This window comes from Melospiza georgiana, chromosome 1 (assembly GCF_028018845.1).
Source record: "Melospiza georgiana isolate bMelGeo1 chromosome 1, bMelGeo1.pri, whole genome shotgun sequence".
NCBI classification, from domain to species: Eukaryota; Metazoa; Chordata; class Aves; order Passeriformes; family Passerellidae; genus Melospiza; species Melospiza georgiana.
The window spans coordinates 24,089,528-24,097,006 of NC_080430.1; positions in this window are offsets into that span (position 1 = coordinate 24,089,528).

Genomic DNA, 7,479 nt, shown 5'->3' on the forward strand with positions numbered 1-7,479 from the left:
ATGAATAGAGAAAAACATTTTACCCATTAAAAGCATTCAGCAAAATTTGAATATCAGCTGATTCAACATTTTCAGTATTCTGATTAAAATATACAGTCCATAATACATTGTAATATGCACAACTATAGCACAAACTTTGAAGACTTTAAATATAGCAGCGTGATGTTGCTGTATTACTTCATGCTTGGGATAAACTTGAAATTAAATAATCATGTTTTGTTTCCACATTCTAAACATTTTTAATGTTTAGAAAACCTCATGGACTGCAAATTCTCAATCCACTCATGATTCCCACAAATTACATTATTTGCAAAGATAACTGCCAAGGAACTCCAGGAAATAAAAGTTCACCTATGAGAGGTGATATACCTGATATTTACCTTCCCTGCCATGTGCAATGTCTTTGAGTGTTAATGGGTACTGTGTGCAAGACCTTCTCAAGCAGTGAACTTTCAGTGTATTGCCTTTGATTCCAGCTACAGGAGGAAAATACCTGAAAAAAGATAACATTAAAGAACAATGGCATCTCAAACACAGCATATCTTGCTTAAGATCATCTTTAGAGTAGGTGACCTCTGGCATATCCTGAGCAGAAAACAGAGACTGAGGCATTATTTCTTTTTCACAGAATCAGCTGCTGTGGGATGGCAGTTTCCCAACTGCTCTTCTAGCCTAGTTCCTCCAGCTATTTATGATATTATATATACCCAAAGAACCAGTCTGTAATATTATTAATGAGAACATTTTCAGCTCCAGAAAGCTGAAAAAACATGTGAAGATCTCTAAAGAGTTAATTTGGTCTGTGATCCATCCTGACAGCCAAAGGGACAGCAGGGATTCCAGCTGCTTCCCTCTGCTAGGATCAAATGGGAAGGGTCTGAATGCTCAGGCTCCCACGGTCTGACAAAGGCACAGACTGTGTCTAAACACAGGCACCACACTGATCAAGCAATTAGATAATTAGAACAACTTCAATATAGCTAAGAAAAAAAAAGTTCTGCACACATTTGTCTGTATCCAAAATACCCAGTTTTTAATTTGTCACCTTGAAACTGAGCTTTGTAAGTGACCTTCCTTGTAACAATATGCTCTATCTGTTGTTAAACCTTGTTTTCTGTCTTGAAAGAGGACACAAGAAGTCTATCTTGCTTCATGTTTTGAAACATCACTACCATCCATCATCACCACATCTTAGATGAAATGTTTTACTGTTTTGCCTGTGCTGCCACTATTGGATCTTTCACAAACAGCTGTGAGTGCATTTATAATTTTCCATCAAGTGTGCAGATCATGAATATCAAGACAATAAAATCAGAAAACATTTTAGCCTGAAATACTAGCAAGCACTATTTTGTGGACATTCACAAAACCAAACATTTCCACTGGGAAGAAAAGCGGTTTAAAGTACAGAGAAGAATGTGGAAAAAATTGGATGTGACAAGCAATATTGTCCCTGGTTATGCAGTCCCAATCAGAATAGAATCACTGATCATGCTAAGTGTCTTGAACAAATGAAGTTTCCTAAACTCTGGAAAAATTACATTTTAGATTTTTTAATTTGTTGACATTTTCTTCTTAGCTGTAACTAAGAAAAAACCTCTACAAAATCACATTACACGTTTCTTTAATTATCTGAGTAGGTTGTTACAGTAGCATAGTCTCTCTTCTCAGGGTTAGAACAGTGTCTTGTTTACAACACCTTGAATTCAATACAATCGACAGAGAAAGAAACTTGATCTTAAAAAACAAGAACTGTTCTTCATAAAATACAGTCCTTCATAAAGTACAGGGAGTTTCTCTGCATTTTGATACAGTGCCCAAATTATAAAATCAGCTCTTGTTGCCATAGTTGAACCCACCTGGGTCACAAGACTGAAAATCTGCAGAGATGAAACTGTACAAGTACTTCAATGCTGAGAACATATGCTGCTTGCAAAATAATAAGGAAAGCATGAAAATCTGAGATCTGTCTTATTGATACCTGCTTTTTAGTTTCCATAATGTGGCTTTTAATTTTTCAACAGCTAACTGGAAAGGGTGACTTTCTTCATCAGTCACCTACAGAGAAAAAATATCAGCAAGAATAAAAAGATTGAATTTCCAAAGAGGTAACTAATGTTACACAACTTATGTGGCAAATACATCTTGCAGTGCTTGAGGGGAAACATTTGCAAACCAAATTTACTCGTAGCATGACAAACTGAGAGTTGACAAATGTCAGAGCAGAACAGTGCCTGCACAGAATGAGTGCAATCCTACACATCTTATGACACCCCCCTGCTGCCACTCTGCAGAAAATGATGGGCTGTCTCCAAAAGCACTGTACAGGGCAGTCTCTTCGCTTGCCCTTGGGTTGCAATTTCAGGTTTTTCTGATTGTTCCCTGTAAATGTCTGTTAATGTATGTGAATGGCCCAAGTTCCATCTCACCGAAGAAGGGCCTGTGAAGAGGCTGTATTCCACCCTACAGCCTTTTCTGGAATTCATTTCACCATAGCAGGGAGCTGGGATAAGATATCCACTTAAAACTAAGAAATGAAATTAATATTTCTCATGAGCATTTCTCTCTCCACCTGCCTGCCTGCCCCAGCTGCTCAGGGAAGAAGGAGCACCCTGGGGAGGCTCTGCAGTAACTCCCAACCATGGCCCCTTAGGAGAGATCAACTCTTCCTTGTGCTCCATGGTGCAGGGGCCCTGCATCCCTTAGGGACAGAGAGGAACAACCCCGTGTGTCTCATGCCACCCCAGCACTCTGCCTGCTCCCCACTGCAAGAGTTCTGCTTCACACCCACTGGCCTCACCAAGAATGGCTCAGCCAGCAGGACCTGCAGTGCTGGGCAGCTCCTGGGGAAGGACAGAGAGATCCAATCACCTAAACATGGGAAGAAGGGCTGGGGTCAGTCCTAGAGGATTAGGACTCTAGTGCCTAGAGGCAGATGCTGATGTGAGGGAAGCCAAGACCTTTGTCTCCCCAGGACCTGTAGAAAAAACAAGTTTCAACATGCTGACTTCAAGTGGGTTTTTCCTGCATCTATGTTTTATACCTGTCCTTAATGAAGGACATTTTGATCTTTTAACAGTGAAGAAAATGTATTTTAGACATTTAGAAAATGAACAGGTTTTTAACTACTGGAAAAATGGCCATTAGAAAATGGGGATAAGACTTAGTTCTTGGCAAACACTAAAACAGTAAACCACCAAATAGCTCCTGTTGTAGCCTTTAAGTATCTCAACAAGGTCACATGAATTTGATCCTCAAGTTATAAAATAACTTCAGCAGTGCTTCGGCAATATACAAGCATTACAATAACGTAATACATATTATTAAGAAATCCTGAATTTATTTCCTGAAATTTGGCAATAATTATGGAAGTGGAGATTAGCACTGAATCTGTAATTAGTTCATCTGAAGGACTCAGTTACCTTCCCAAGACAAAATGGGCATAAAACCATGTGGATGGTTTTAATCCTGCTGGTGCTAATGCTGGAATTATGTAAGTTGGCACTGATGGCAGTTTGTGGGTGGTTCCAAACATTTTGGTTTTTATCTTTGCTTTTTGTTCTACAAAGATGCTGATCTCTGGAAATAAGGGAAATTTGCCCAACACCTGCATTACCTTAGTAATTTTTGATGTACCAAAATCCATGTCCACACTGGGTCTCCACAAGCTCCATACTGTGCTGTAGCTGTGCCTACATAGGTAGTAATAATTCCTGCAGAATCCTAACAGCTGGTTCTGTGTAACCAGTGAAGAACGAGAGCATCTTTTTGTACTCAGGAGTCCCAGACTGACTTTGTCCCTGGGATACCAGTCTTCACTAAATCATTTCAACTAATTCAAGCTATTAAAGACTTTTGGAGACTTTAAAGACTGATGGGGGACAGCACTGCTGAGAGATGCAAAATCTGCCCTGGTTACCTAATAGCAGCTGACATGACTGTTGTAGGACATTACACAAAGGCCACATATATGAAAGTCTTACAAAAGACCTGCCTGCTGTTAGAGGATAGAGAGAATTGATTTTACCCACTTCTTTCCTGTTAATCTGATTTACACTTCTGACCTAAACACCAGCAAACTGATTTAGCATTTCTACTACTGCCTGAGCATCTGGAAGTATTTAATCCTGGACCTCTTTGTTCCATCACTGCAACAGCAGGCTAAATCTTAGTCAACAGATTTCCATTTCACTGTGGTGCCTAAGAGAGATTGTTACTGTTTGGGCTATTTTAGAAAGGGGAAAACTCAAGTAATTGAACCTTAAAGCCAAAATTCTCAAGGGGTGGCAGTAAATGGGTTATTCCCAAATGATGCCTGTGAGAGACAAGTGAACCCTTACCTGTCAACTGACATTGACAAATTGTAGTCCAGTCTCCCACCTTTGTTCCACAGGATTAACTCTGCAAATACCTGATGAACTCATGCAAGAAACTCTGTTCTGCTTCTGGTCTCTTCAAAGTTCCTCCACAGCTTATGGATTTATGATTGTTATCTTAACTTCTTGGAAAGTAGGCTTCAATCTCACCCTGATTGAACTTAGGAGGTATGAAATAATAAACAAGGAGTCAGATCCTAATGCACTGATACAAAATTCATGGATTTTACTGTTTTTGCAATAACAAGGAGTTAATAAATAAATTAGGCAAGAAGTCAAATGATAAATTACATTAATAAGATTAAAAAGTCAATGATATATTTTAATAATTTATATATATATTACACACACACACAGTTAACTGGAGTAAAATAGCCTGTGAAAAAAATCAAGTTTATGCAATGCTTTTGCTTTAAAATTTTGTTTTAAAATATTTATTTGCTTTTAGGTTGGAGAAATTGACTATGTTTCCTTAATGCCACAAGAGAAGGATGGAAAAACTCCCTGTACGACATTAAATCCACAGATTAGTCCACACAAAATTTAGACTTGTTTGGTGAACTAAAAGCTAAAATACATTTCAAACCTAATATAAATGATAAAATTCATGTGGTTTAACCAGGCTGTTAACTGTCATGCTTAAAATATTGTCAAGCAGAGTTCTAGCTGGTGACATCATCTATTGAACATAAGGCTAAGTAATTTAAGCCTCCACAGATGTTGCTTATCTTTTAAGTTAATTTCAAATGGATTCAGAAATCTTTTCCATTTTTCTCTTTGAAAATAGAACAAAGTTTGATTCCTTAAGAAATTAGACAATCAATGACCTTGTGAAACTTTTCCTATATACCAGAAATACTGTTTCCCAAAGAATAAATGTGATTTATGGCAAAATACCATTAAAAGGACTCAAAACACTGGATGAGATTTAATGTGCCCCAATGCCCTCAATTCTTGGAAAAGCAAGTCTGTAAGATTTTCATCATTAAGAATTACCAGATTCCCTCATCATTCAGACATACAAGTTTCTCAGTAGAGTTAATTGCAGCAATTAAATCAGGATTTAACAGAACTGACCTGCTACCTCACTTTTCTTCCTCCTGAAACTCTTTCCAGTCAATACTCAGTTTAGAATGGCAGATCACTTTCAAAACAGGTACATTTTTCCAAAGCATTAGTTGAAAAACATACAAGCTAACCAGCTGAAAGAAGACAGCTCCAAACATAAAATTCATTTTAAGAAAAATTATTGAATAGTAGTAGAAACCAAGTTCCAATTAAAAAATTTAAAGAGCCGCTTGCACACTGGAAACAGGGCTACTGTTTACATCATTTATGTATAACACTGGTTTCTTCAGAAGTCTCTCAGCTATAGGGAAAGACTGGTAGGCAGTGGAGGAAAGATCAGTGACAGCTGACAATGTTGGTGTCAAGTGAAGTGAAAGAAAAAAGCTACCCCAGGTTATCAAACCTTTACAACCCCTTTATAAGGGCTGTAATATATACCCAGATAAACAGACATCATCATCCCTTAAGAGAGGTAGTGACAGGAGAACTAGTGAGGAGGCACAGGATTTATTCATCTCTAGGTGCTGCTTCACAGAGCTGGTTTAGTTCTTGACTTGAGGGAGGAGACTAGAAAACAGGTTCAAACATGACACCCATTGCTTGTCAGCCTGTGCAATCATCCTGAGCCACTGCAGCTAAATCCTACTGCCCTAGAGAATGTGAGACAAATGTCATCAGTCCCTTTTCTCTTGGAGTGCCTCTCCCTCCCAGGCCTCGTGCAAGAGTCTCTACATTGCATAACACTTGAAGAGAAGGCATTATCCTCCTCTGAGCTACAGGCTTAACGCTCCTTGTATATCAGACTTACAACAGATCTTAGCTAGGCTTCACTTACATTCTCTTCCAAGGTGAGATGTCAATGTAACTCAGAATGTAACCAAGGATCACCTAGCTGCAGCAGGTAGTTATTCAGTGACCTCCTTGGATCACGTGAACCTGTCCTCAGCATCACCCAGGTTATGTATGCAGGGGAATGTCTGAATTAACACTGAGCTCATTCCTTGCATGGAGGAAGGAGGAAAAAGAGAGATTTGGAACTTTGACTTCCTGGGTTTGAAGCTCATTTTCCATGACAGTGTAGGACATAATTTTGGTTGAGGACTGACAAGACCTTGGCATACAGCAAACCTTCCTTTTTAACTCTGCAATCTAATTCTTGGCACTGAAACACAGTATTCCAATTAAATGACTCCCAACGTGAGGACAATACACTAATCTATGGAACTGTCTTTGCTACCATCACAATTAGCCTGTGACTGGTCCTTTCTGAGTTAAGTATCAGTGCATTATAAGATCATCAGTACCAGGAACATTAAATAATTTCCATTTCTAATGAAATTTTGTACAACAATTATCTAGACCTAAATTGAACAACAGATACTGCTACTAATTTTGGCTAATCTGGATGTTTTTGTAATATCTGAAGATTTCTTTACCAAGTGGAGAAAATGTAATAAACCACAGTGTTCTTTAAACAATTTTGACACAGACAGAGCTGGAAGACCACCTTCTTATAGAGGTTCTGGATGTAGGAAAGAACCCTTGACTGAAAAATCAAAGCCAGTAGGTGAAAGAGTAAGTGAAAACTCCTATTGGTACCTAACTAAAAAAATGCAGGAACTAATCAATAACTTAGCTGGGCTGAAGTTTCAAATGCAAGTATTCAAACTGATGATAATATAGTACTTCCTTGGCTTAGAGATGAAGACTATTTTGAAGGGGAAGCAAAATGCTGTGAAAGAGTCCAACAGACTAATGGGAAACATCTCTAGTTTTCTTTCCTCCTTGTGTTAAGACCTGGTTATCCATGTGTCAGTTAAAGAACACAACTCTCTAACAATCTCCACAGAAGTCAAGAGTTGTGAAAAATTTCAGATATAACATTAGAAAGCTTCCAAGCATCCAAAATATTTTTAGTGGTCTCTGGGAAAAAAAAAAGTAGGGGTAAGAAGGTGCAGGTGCTGTGAAATGCAATTTGGTATTCTTCTGATTAACAAACAGTGGCAGAAAACAAGATGCAAGTACCTTGCTCTGT